The sequence below is a fragment of the Netta rufina genome, assembly GCF_964035555.1.
Source record: "Netta rufina genome assembly, chromosome: 16".
Lineage (NCBI taxonomy): Eukaryota > Metazoa > Chordata > Aves > Anseriformes > Anatidae > Netta > Netta rufina.
This window is the reverse complement of record NC_140140.1, coordinates 7,524,902-7,536,961: the sequence shown is the minus strand read 5'-3', so window position 1 is coordinate 7,536,961 and position 12,060 is coordinate 7,524,902. Positions and strand designations below refer to the sequence as shown.

Sequence of the window (12,060 nt, the reverse complement as noted above, 5' to 3'; positions counted from 1 at the left end):
AGAAAGTGCTGCAAAAAGAGACGGGCTGATGAGCGTGGCTCAACGTCTACAGAAGTGTTCATGTCCCTTTGTTACAAACACCGTGCAGCAAAATGCATTTCAGTGAGACGGGAAACAGTCTCGGATGAAGGGCCACAACGACTGTTTTACCTAGACGCACTCCTCCAACGCAGCCAACAGGAAAAAGGGTTTGATATTCAAGTCAGCTTGAAAGACGGTGCTTGCCAAACCGTCTCCCCATCAAGCATCCAGCCTGAGGACCCAAGCGGCGCCTTTTATCGGTGTGTGTGTGTGGAAACCCATGCAGGCAGCCACCCCTCAGCCGCGGGCGGGAGGCGGTGCCACACGGGCGGCTCGCGAGATGGCGCTGCCGCCATCTTTGTAGTCCCGAGCCCCGCCATGAGCCGTGCGCGTGTGCAGCCCCGCGGCGCGGCGCGCAGGCGCAAAGCGCTCCCCCGCCCCCCCCCCCCCCCATGCCGCGGCGGCCGGAGCTGCTGTGGTGCCGCCGTGCAGGTGAGCGCCGCGGCCGCCCGCGGGCCGGGGCTTCGCCCGCAGCGGAGCGGCGCCGAGCCCTGTGCCGCCGGCACGCGTTGTGGGCGGCTTCTGCGGTGACCGAGCTCCGCGGCACCGAGGCGATGGGTGGCAGGAGGTGGCGGGCGGAGGGCGAGCGGCGGCTGTGCCCGCGGGAGGAGGAGGAGGAGAAGGAGGAAGGGAAAGGGGAAGGGGGGGGGGGGGGGGGGGTGTTGAGTGCTGCTTCCCTGTGCCGGGGGCAGCACCGCTCCGTCACGGGGCTGTGAGGGAAATAATCCGGGCTTCGCTGGGGAGGAACCAAACCGGCGGCGAAAGGCGCCCTGGCTTCTCGTGGGGATGGCGCTGGGCGTTGGAGCGATGCGCGGCGGTGCCCCGGGCTGCCCCTCACCGTGCTCGGCGGCTTTTCTGTGAGAGCGCTCGTGTCTTGAAATTCTGGGGTCTTTGTTTCTTTTGGACAGCAAAAACGTTTTTTTTTTTTTCTTTAATTCGATAGGATCTTGTCATTGTATGAATAGGGAAGGGATAGGCTGTAAAAGAAATAATTTGTAGCTGAAGTGCGTCATGGCTTCAGGTCAGTGTCCGTTTATTTGATGTGTAATGTCATCGTGGGGAGCAATCCCACACGTTGCAGTGAAGCCAGGTACTTCCATCGGCGTGGAAATCAGAGCTGCGAGTCCCATGCAGAAGGTGCCTGGGTTACAGAAGAAGCAGTGTCATGGGCGACCTGGAGCAGTGGGGTTTGCCGTCTGACCCCACAGCAGCGCCGGGGAGCGTTGCAGAGTCAGAGCCCGGTGTCTGAGCCAGTTCTTGGTTCGTTCCTCTCAGGTTTGAGGAGCCTGGAAGCAGTGTGGGATGCAGCCGTGGCACGGGGCCGTCGCAGCATGCAGAGCACAGTCCCAGTTTGTAGCAGAAGGGGGACAACTTGGTCAGTTTGCTCCAGGGAATAGGAAAGGTCTGTTGAGTTCAGTGAGTTAAATCTGGGAAACCCAGAAGAGGTTTTGTGCTTGAGTGCCAAGATGATGGGTGTACAAGTGGAGGAGAATCAACTTCTCTTCCTTTGCCAGGCACATTCACGACTCTCCTGTGTTCAGATAGGATGATGGAGCTCGTCACTTTGGCTTTGCCTGTCCTTTTCTGTAGGAACAAGAGGGCAACAGTCGTCCAAACCCCTGTCCAACTATGCTTAGCCCTGACATAGAGATCCATGGCAAAAAGTTAATAGGTTACATAAAATCTAAGCTGAGTTTAGTAACAGCTTGGAGCTTTCCTGTCAGATAAGTGAACTGGACTAGGAAGCAGAACTTACCAGATGTGTGTCCCATACTCAAATGGGACTGAACTGGAGGTAGACTGCTGAAGAAATGAGGTAATCTTTAGGGTTTGTTTGGATTATTAGTCATGGAACTGGGATTGTGAAGAGGGCTCAGGACTGAGAATGACTATTCCAATTTTATTTGTTTGGGATCTTGGAACTTAGTTTGTTTCAAAGGAAGTACTAAAACTGGCTGCTGAGGGCAGAAGCTTAGTGTGGGCTATAGCTGGCTTTCACTGAAATGCTTGGAAATTTTAATTTTATTCCTGGCTACCCGTTTTATATGTTAGGTAAAAAAAATAATTTAAGTTAACAAACATTCTTAATTTGTGTTTACCTAACCTCAGATCACCTTCAGAAATCCTTCAGTGCTTCCGTTTGCAGCTTGTGTTTCACATTGGTCATGCATAACAGGATCTTTAAATTTATTATTACACTTATGTTTTCCATTGAAAAATGTTACATTTCAGCGGCTTTGTTATGTACAGCATGTTTTGTTCTCTTAAGATATACTATGAAATTATGTGGAAGATGCTACTAAGACAGTTTTCAGTCTTAAACATTACTCTGTTGCATGCCCAAAGTAATCATTATAGCAAAGGTATAATACATAGGTATGGCATTTTGATGAAGAAGCTTAAAAGACTATTGTCATAATATTGTCTAAGTACACTTAAAAAAAAAAAAAAAAAAAAAAAAAAGGAGAAAATAGCTTTTAAAATTTTGTATTTGGTTTTCATGTATAATGGAACACAGATTTTTGTTTTGAATTATTTAAATGTCACTCTCACAAATAGTAGCTCACCAGGATTGCTACTACTCTCATTTTCTGAAAAAGGGAAAGCCATACACTCAGTGAATTCTATACCTGTAGCTGTAGTCAGTGCTGACACTGTAACCTCCTGTTATTGGGGTTTATCTTGTTCTCATCATCTACCAGATGTATCTTGGATATGAGTAAATATGCTTCCGCTGCTTACAACTCTTAAGCCTTGTGTTGGACAGTTGTACAGTGCTGATTAAGGCTACTTGTGTCTCTAATTATTGCAGCCTGATTTAATCCATGATAGAGAACGGAGGAGTATTTTTGCTACTGTTTCTCATTATAATGTTGAAGAAAAATTTTCTGGTGTATGTCAATGCATTTTAGTGGCCTCACTTTTAATATGAATGTAGTTTGGGAGGAATAATGAAACTCTATGTTGTGTTTCCCTGGGAAATCTCAGTATTCTGGCCAGATCAGGTGAATTCTTAAGCAAGGCGGTGGTTACGTGGTCCTGACATGGGAATGGCTGGGTGAGACCCTCTGTTGTGCAAATCAGAGCTGATGAGAGATTTTAATAATCTCACTTAGCCTTCAGTTTTCTTCTTGTGAATTCTGAATTGTAAATGGTCTTCCTGGATTTTTAGTAATATGTTTTTATTGATCACTCATCTTATTCTGTCTGTTGATATCCCCTTGGCTTCTGTGACTAATGTGGCACCGTTTAACGTAATGATCAAATTGACGCTGCAGGAAGCATGCAAAGAAATAACTTTGTTTTCATTTGGCTATGCTCCTTACCAGACTTGGATGCATTTCTGTATTTACAACAGGTTATAGTTCACTGAAGGCATGTTCCTTACTTTTCATGTGGTGCAGGTTATAGTTGCAATGTTTCATTTTAAAGAAACCTTTACTATTCAATTGCGTGTAAACCAGACTATTGATTCTATTCATAATTACCAGTTGGATTAAAAAAATAAGAAATTAGCCTTTTTTTTTTTTTTTTTTTTCTAAAGAGCTTAATTGTAGCTTTTCTCTGGGTGTTTGAGCAGAGGATATAAGCAATCTGCCTCCTCATTTTCATCTGTGCTTTGGTGTTGAAGCTGCGTATTACATCTTAAAGTGATCTATTGACCAGTTGGCAAGGAAAAGGGCTTGTCAAATTCTTGCCCTGCCTTGTAGCATCTCCAGCACTTACTGGATGTTGTCCTGAACCTGTTGAGCCCCTGCTCTCCAGAAGATCAACTTTTGCCAGGTAAGCAAGTTGAATGAGTTCATTGGAGGGCTGAGGAATACCAGAGGTGGAATTGATTTTTATGGTATACGAACAGATGCAGAATCAGGTGGAAACACCCATTCTGCTATTCATTCCTGACAGTCACTAAAAGGGGTACCTAGAAAAGAGCATAAGGTCAGGGCACGTTATATATGCCTTTGTTGGAGCCCTCTTATCTCTTGCCAGCTCTAGGATGTCAATAGGTAGATGTTCTCATTTATTTACGTAACATTTAATGTATTTTTCTTCTGTGAACCTGCCTATATCTGTAGTACATTTAAACTTATAGCATCCCAGGGGAGGCTTTCCAGAGCACAGAATAATGCTGTAGGAGCTAATTACATCAGCTTTTTTATTTTGAACCTGACAGCTGCTACCTTCAGTTCATATTTCATATGAAATTTTGTATTGTTTGAAGCAGTGAACAACTGATCTCTGTTTACCTTCTCCGTGCGGCTGGTGATTTTATAGACTTCTGTCATATGTCACTGCAGCAATCCCTGTTTCCAGGCAGAAGAGCCCTAGCCTAATCAATTATTCCTCATTGTTTATCTTTTCAAACCCTGTTTCCCTTTTAGAAATGTTTTCCATTTCCACTGTGTCCCCTTGAAATGAGGGAACAGGCTGTATCCAGAATTTACGGTGCAGGCATACTACAGCTTTATGTGGTAGTTTAATTCCATTTCTTTCCTAATCATTTCCTAATGTTAGCTTTATTCTTTTTTAATTGTCGAAGGGGTGTGAGCTGATGGTTTTATCAGTTGGTCATGACTCCAGCAAGACTTTCTGAATATTAATATCAGTTTGGAGCACATCACTGTACATGTCAAATTAGGATTATTTTTTTTTCCTGTGTGCTACTTTATTTGCACTGAATTTCATCTGATGTTTTATCTCCCTTTTACTCAGTCTCATAGGGTTTTTCTGCAGTTCTTCAGTCAGCCCTTTTCTCTCCTGTCAGAATAGCCTGTATCCTCAGCAGGCTTTTGCCCCCTTTTCCAGACCATTCATGAATACAGAGTGCAATGCAGAGCACTGCATAAGGCTCCTGGATGTCTCCCTCCTGTGTGAAAATCAACCATTTATCCCTGTGCTGTCATCTGTTTTCCAGCTAGCTATTTGTCCAGGCATGGGCTTTCCCAGTTCTCCTGTAACTGCCGAGCTCTCCGGGTGTGATGGTGTGTTGTGGTCCCATCACTGCTGTGAGCAGACACTGGAGCAGTTGTCCTTGCAGCCCTGCCGGCTCCCTCCAGCTGCCGTGTGAAGATCTGAGCCTGGGAGCAGATCTGGCTAGAAATGAACTCAACAAATTATAAATTAATACTGATTTAGTGTTGACATCCTGATAGCATACAAATATGTGGATTTAATTAGAAGCAATTCAGTTAGATGAATGCATGTTTCTGAGCTTGCTGCTGCTGATTAAAATTGTGACCCTACAGGCTCAGCTGTAGTCTGGACTGAAGGCAGTATATGTGTCAGTGCACAGATTTGCGCTATTTATTTCAAAATTGGCATGAATTTGATGCTGTAGTTAGATTAGTTTGACTTGGTGTATGAATCACACCTAGGTACTAATTCGATAGATTTTTGTGACTGCTTCTTAGACTTTTCCACTGTGTTGAAGCAGAAAAACAAACTGACCGTGGGTTGATACCTGGAATTTCTTAAAGACAGTGAACGAGGGTTTTTTGTGCATTTATGTAAGTCAGTAGGGATCTAGTATTATTCTTTATTCTGGATATGGACTTTGTTCTATTTTAAACAATTGCATGGTAAATATTTCAAAAGTATGTAAATGGATATTAGCAAATTTTGCCACAGATGCTCTTGTGTTTTGTAAGGTCTAGAATTATTCTCGATTTTAAATTTCCTAAATACAAACAGTACAGTTCTATAATGAAATTTCTGATCACTAAGTAGGATTTTTGAGGTGTCTTCTGGAAAATTCATATCCAGGTTCACCACTTCCCTTGTCATGAACTATGTAATAACAGTGCCCTGCTGAGGGTTTCTGGGGATTGTCTTTCTGTGTGGAGAACTAAAATTAGGTGTTTCTGTTTTTAAAGGTTTCTTTTGCCTATGATAGACTTGAAATGTCTCGTTGAGCTAGTGAAGGCTGTTTTTCTCGGCTTGTGTAGGTGCTTCTACCTTTGCCTAGGTAAAAAGAAAAAAAAAATGGACTTGTGTAAATACATAGTTATGTGACTTGGCATAGTTATGTGACGGTGCATTTTCTTCCACAAAAAGGAGGGCTCGTGTGGATTTGTGTGTTGTTTTCCACGAAGGAACGTGGGGCTCAGGAGCGGCAGGGTCAAAGCCTGCTTTTCTGCGCAGCCCAGTCGGGTGCTGCCTGGTTTGTGTGCCGGGCTGGGTGCTGGGAGCTCCTGCGGGCGTGTGCTCATCTGCTGCTGCGGGGGCCTTTGTCAACCCTTGTGTGCCACCAGCGCTGCTATTTTGCTGATGTAGCTTGCTCCGACTGAGTTTTGTCAAAGCAAAAGTCCTCGTTATGGAGTCTTTGTTCCTTCATTTAGGGTAAGGCTACCATGTATGGTTCTTTGGGTGTTCAGGAAAGCTGGGGATCTTGTTTCTCATTTTATGAAGCCATTGAGGCTTTCCTGCAGCCCGAGGGATGCCAAGGCACGGACTCGGTGAAAAACCTCCACGTGGATTATGTCAGCCATGGAACAAAATGATAATTTCCTGACATTTCTAAGAGAAATAAGTAATTGGAAATGCTATTTTAAAAGTGTCAATCAGAGAGCTCCTTTGCCTCGTTCCAAAGCTTTTTGGTCCTTTTTAGGACTAAATGTCAGACCCAGATGCTGCAGGTACCACTGGCTGTGAGACCCGGGGAGGCCGGGGAAGTGCCTTGGTGTTTGCTGCTGAGCTGTGGGATCACCAGGCCCGTGGGCTTCTGCCTGCCAGCAAGCACCTTTCAAGTGCTTTAAAGGAAGGTGAAGTATTCTGAAGCGAGTTATACGCTGTAATGCCTACATAAAGCAAATGCTTATAGCTGCTGTTGTGGTGTAGGGAGGAACAAAAGGGTGGCTGCTTTATGGGACCTCACGTGTGCCCGCCTCAGGCTGTGGATGCTGCCTTGTTACAGTGCAATGTTTGTCATCTCCTAGTGTTTGGTACACCTGCGTACCATGCTTCTGCATTACTAGGCCATATAACTGATGGTTGACTGAGGAGTCAGCGTAATCTGGGACTGCAGCTTTTCAGTTGCTGGCCCATCGTCATAAAGATTCTAATGCAAAAGTCTAAGTGGCAAAAATGGCCTGGAGTGTTCAAGCAGGGTGAATACGAAAGCACAGGGGACACAGTAGATTTGTCTGTGCAAATGAGTTAGTGAAGAAGTTCAGATTACCTCTTCTTCCAAGAAGTTAAAGCGTGTTGTTGTTTTGGACAGCAAAGTTGTGTTTTTATTTGTTTTTAATGCAATATTTAAAAAAGAAAATAAAGTTGTTAGGCTTCCACCTCTGAGGGGAGAGAGGTGTGGTGAGTGTGCTGCAGCGACTTGAGCCCACCTCAGCCTGGGACCTTTCAGCACAGGGCATCTTGTCAAGAGTGAAGGTTTAAGAAAAGTCTTTTGACCACACAGAGCAGAAGCGCTGCACCCACTGAGCAGAACTCGAGTACTTGTCACTTTTTGGACGCTTAATTTGTGCACTTGTGACTGGTGTTAAATGGTCTGGGGGCTTGTGGCTGTTCTGTTCCTGGACTTGGCCATGGGGCTGACCACACAAAGCAGGTGCTGGTGCAAAGTAACTGTGATTCCAGGGGATCACAAAGTTTAGGAAAAATTTTCCTAAAATGCCACAAACAACACAAAGTCTAAGTCTTCCAGTCATGATGGCACTTTTGTCGTTGTCTCTTGCTCACCAAAGCGGCCTCTGATCTTTTCAGCAGAATTGCAAATCCTAGAATACATTAACCATTGGTACTTCTCCTGGTTTATGCATTCAGAAGGGTTACTTATGTTTAACTTCTGGGTGTGATACTTGTAGATGCAGAACACTCTTTAAAAAAGTGTTCTTTGCACTCTTTTTATTTTTGTTTCCTGTTCATGCATCTCAAATAGGAATTACTGTGTTCTGTGTGATGTGCATTCTTGTGCTGTCTTCACAAAATCTTTGCAAATACAGAGGAATGTCAGCTGTGATTCCCAAGCCCTAGGTATCCTGACTGACAGTCACTTGTTGCTGAGGATTACTGATTTCCGAACAGCTCCCATACCCATGTATCAAAGCAGCCCTTCAAAATCTGGGAAGCAGCCGCCTCAGAGCCATTGTGGTCTGGCCACGTGCGTGCTACAGAAGCCTCCCTAGCGTAATGGTACAGTCAGGCCACCAGGCCCTTCTGACAGCAATTTGGTTTGTGCTGTGAGAAATTGCTTTTATTGTTATGCCTGGTAGTAATTGTCAAAACTAAGTGTTTTCAAGTGTAATTCTAGGCCACTGTAATTATGCCGCCACTCTCACCAGTATGAAAGTGTCTTCAAAATAATTTGCAAAGCTCACCAGTTGGTTATGCAGGAGGGGTGTCTTTTGCCTGTTCCATGTGAACACCTTCCATTTTTGGCAGTGTTAGTAGGTGTTAGAAAATGATATTTCCTGGCTAATAGCAGCTTTTCTTGGCAGTGCAGTGACCCCTAAAGGCTTCTTAGAAGTCTGTAATCCTGCTTTTTTATTAACAGTGACATACCGTGGGGAGCAGAATTCCTGGAGGACAGTCGAATCCTGTGGATAGCCAAGAACAGGTCTGGGTGTCTGTCCCTGACTTGCAAAAGCAGAGAGGAAGGTGCCTCGGGAAGGGACAGGGACTGCAGGTTGCTGTCTGCTCGCCTTGCCTGGGGCTGAGCTGCAGCCGCCTCTACGGCCCTGCTGCCAGCAGCAGCACTGCCCTTGTCTGTCCTGTGGAGCTGTTGCCGTCTGAAAAAAACCTACTGCTTTTTTTTTTTTCCCCCTCATTTAAAAAGATGTTTTATTCAGGTTTCAAAACAAGCCCAAGAAAGCTTCAAAATGCCAGCTTTTAAAATTGCTTTGCATGGGATTTCTGAGGTGAATGGAGGAGGAATTCACTGAGCATTAGCTTTTTTTGTCAGTGATAGGATAGCATAGGTTTTCCTTTGTCCTTTCACAAGATAACTGTTTTTTCTATTAAGTTAAACTGCTTTGTACTTCTTTAATAAAGGCAGCATTTTCTTATAAATGAAAACATGAAATCAGCTAGAGAAGTTTAAACTATCTTAAAACAAGGAAAAGAAAAAAAAAATTAAAAAGAAAAGAAAAAATAAGAATTGAATATGCTTCATTGTGTGGTATTACACCCTTTGAAGAAATTCATAGTAAAAATGGATATGAATTTATGACTTCACATAAAGGTAGGATAACTGCTGTCAGTATTTCATTTTCATAAAATGAGGACTGTTCAGGCAAAAGTGTTACTTAGTCTTTATGCAGGTCTCCAAAGCATGTAAATGTTTTCACTTTCTCTTCTTCTCTGATTATTTGGTTGGTGGTAGATGCTGGGGGAAGATGGTGGGAAAAGACTAAAATGGCTTGAAACAATATGCACCATAAAGATAATTCAGGACTGGAGCATTAATTATCTGAACAGAAATGTCGTAGTGCGGGTGTCTTGCTTTTCTTAGTTTGATTTCTTTGATGTGCTACATTAACATTTTCTCAGATCTCTAGCCTTCAAACGTCATTCTAGTCTGTGGATTGATTGTAAACATGGCACTTGCGGTGCTATTTTTGTCGTTATCTCCACGTTAAAATGAACTGCTTATGTAGAAACCATCATCAGTCATCTCGTTGGCCTAAAAATGATTTTAAGGGAATATAGTCTTAATATTGCCAAAGTTATCAATGAGGAAGGACTTTCAGAACTGAAGTTACAATCTTGAAACATTGCCTTTAGTGAAATCTGAAGTATTTTTGTCTTATCGTACACAAAATCACGGAATGGGGGAGGTTGGAAGGGCCCTCCAGAGACCATCTGCTCCAACCCCCCTGCTGTAGCAGGGTCACCCACAGCATGTTGCACAGGATCGCAGCCAGGCAGGTTTTGAGTATCTCCAAAGAAGGAGACTCCACAGCTTCTCTTCAGGACAGCCCGTTACAGTTCTCAAATTTTGTTCTGCATTTTTAGAAGAACCCCAAGGTCTTCCCAGCAGTGGTGATTCCAAATCACTTTTCCTAGACTGGGGCCATGGCTTTCAAGACTGACACTTGCCTTTCAGTAAACCAAGGGAGTTGTTTTGCAGTGCCTGTGTCCTTCAGCGTGGTTCCAGCATCTGTGGAAGTAAGCAGATGGGGAAGAGAAATGTACAAGTGGAGGTTGGGTCAGGAGCTCTGGTGTGTGGCTGAGCTCCCGAGGCACAGCAGTCAGAGGATGGGGATCTGTCTGCTACTTGCAAATTGGCCAAACAGTCAAAGACGGTGGGGATTTCTGTGCTGTGAGTAGATGGTTCACTCCTATTCACAGGCATGCTTCTCTACTCATCGTTTGTAGGGGTTGAGCTGTCGTCTCTCCAGAAGGACAGCCTGTACCTTTTCACAAGCAGGATTTAGAGATTGCCATCATTACACGGGTAAGGGTCTGGTTAGGCAGCGCTGTGCTTCCTCTCTCTGTGCCAAGAGGAAGAACAATGAGTTCTGTTACTGGTGACTCGGTAATAAAAGGTCTTTCCGCATTTCTCCCTTGATTACAGCTTCACTTAAAGGAAAAACAAAGCACGTATAACAGGTGAATATTTAACAGGAGTAGGGCTGCCAGTGTATCAGATTACGATGGAAAGTGCTGGTCGTTTCCTTAAGCTAAAGTTATTCAGTGCAGGCCCAAGATCCCAGGAGAAATGGCACCTTTCAGTTCCAGCGTGGCTTGGGAGAGGGATGACGCTAGTTCTTTACCCTGTTCTGGGCAGGAGGACAGCTGCAGTACTGAAACTGATCTCTGTGCCTATCTTTTACCTGAAACTCTTAAACAAGCCTAGCACTTATCTGCTGTTGTGGATGGACACTTTTCTCTTGGTTTGCAGCTGCTGGGTTTTGCTTCTGTTCCTGCTTACATTCCTGTGCTGCTGATGCAGGAAAGAAATATTGCGAAAGTATTAATGTGTATTTGGATTTGTAAGGTTTGGAAGCGAAAAGCCAGTACAGGAGACATGCTTCCCAGACTGGACTATAGGAATCTTTGTTTTAACTTGTTCTGTAGGAGTCCCCAAATACTTGCACTGACTTGCAGATGTTTCTCAGAGCAGCTGCTACTGCAGTAATATTTGTGTGCCTGTAATGCTCAATTTGGTTTTAAAATTGTGTAGTTGCAGTTTTCTTCTGTGTTTTTGTATTGTGCTGAGTTGGTTCTTGCTACCAACATGCAGTGAGCTAAAACCTAGTATAGCTCATAGAGAAATGCAGAAAATGCATATGAAAGGGCTAATTAAAAAAAAAAAAAAAGCTCAGCTTGAGGTTGAGGGAAAAGAATATGAGCTGCTTTGAATAAAAATGTTTCATTAAAAATTGTTCCAACAATTCTCCCCCAAAAATCCCAATTCAGAGGATTTTTCCAAAAATTTACCCTAGCAAAGTCAACAGTTTTCAGAGGAATTTTTTTTCAGCTGTCTGTGCTAAGGAAATGGGAGAGTGGAGGAAAGCAAGGCATTACAGAGAAGGTTGCCTGCGCATTTGATTTTTAAAGGTGTGTGAAAGTACTGAGGCATGTTTCCTTAGAGAAACTGATACATCTCTGTAGAAGCATGAAAAATGTTCCTATAGTGCACTAAAATTTTGGACATGATCTACGCTGGACTTCATTATCAGCATAATTATTCTGGCAAGTTGTTTCAGTGTAGAGTGTAAGAGAAATAAAGACGGAACAAAGGCATGGAATAAGAGGAAATAAGAGGAGACGTTAAGTAGTTTAGGACTTCACACCTTGGAAGGGAGCCACTGGGAGGACAAAGGAAAGTAACGAAGTTTTATAAAAGCATGAATGGCATAGAAGGTGAGTAAAGAACAACCAGCATTTCTGAGACTGTTGGGATATGCAATAAAACTTTATCTATAAATTGGACAGCAGGAAGATTTATTTTAAACAGTGTTTTCACAGTGTTACCCATTACCACAGGCAATGAAGAGGCCAAAGGCACAGAGAAGTGAAATT

At 43.8% G+C, this 12,060-nt stretch overlaps 1 protein-coding gene across 2 annotated transcripts in view; it reads left to right on the top strand.

Annotated features, from left to right (window-relative positions):
* The first annotated feature begins 469 nt into the window (after window positions 1-469).
* Window positions 470-12,060, top strand: part of NDRG3 (NDRG family member 3) — a 57,040-nt gene continuing 45,449 nt past the window's right edge. For both annotated transcript variants that reach the window (XM_084296913.1, XM_084296912.1), the window contains exon 1: window positions 470-513. The gene's annotated coding sequence lies outside the window, so the exon portion shown is untranslated. The remainder of the gene's footprint in view (window positions 514-12,060) is intronic.